Consider the following 367-nt stretch of genomic DNA (forward strand, 5'->3'; position numbering starts at 1 on the left):
CCCTCCCCCCCACCCCTCCCGAATAGAAAGTCAAATCTGCCTTACTTGGCTTGGAAAGTGGCAAGAATAGGATGGGAGGAAGTTGACTAGGTGTGACCTTTCAAAAAGGTGTCTGCCAGCAGGAAAGCAAATGCTAAAGGAAAAGAAAAAGGTTTAAAAAAGTGAAATATTTAAAATTTAAGAAAAAAAAAAAGAAATCCCATGAGTATCACAGTTTGGGCCATCAAATAACATTCTCAAAATCTATTCTTCGGTTGAAGAAGACCCTATGCTTTCTGGCTGGTTTTCTGGGCAGTCCCACGAAGCTGCCCAGGACCTGGCTGTGCCGTAGCGGCGGTGCCGGCGCTCGGCCCGGCCGGCCCGCCGG

This window comes from Fulmarus glacialis, unplaced genomic scaffold (assembly GCF_000690835.1).
Source record: "Fulmarus glacialis isolate BGI_N327 unplaced genomic scaffold, ASM69083v1 scaffold23078, whole genome shotgun sequence".
Taxonomy (NCBI): domain Eukaryota; kingdom Metazoa; phylum Chordata; class Aves; order Procellariiformes; family Procellariidae; genus Fulmarus; species Fulmarus glacialis.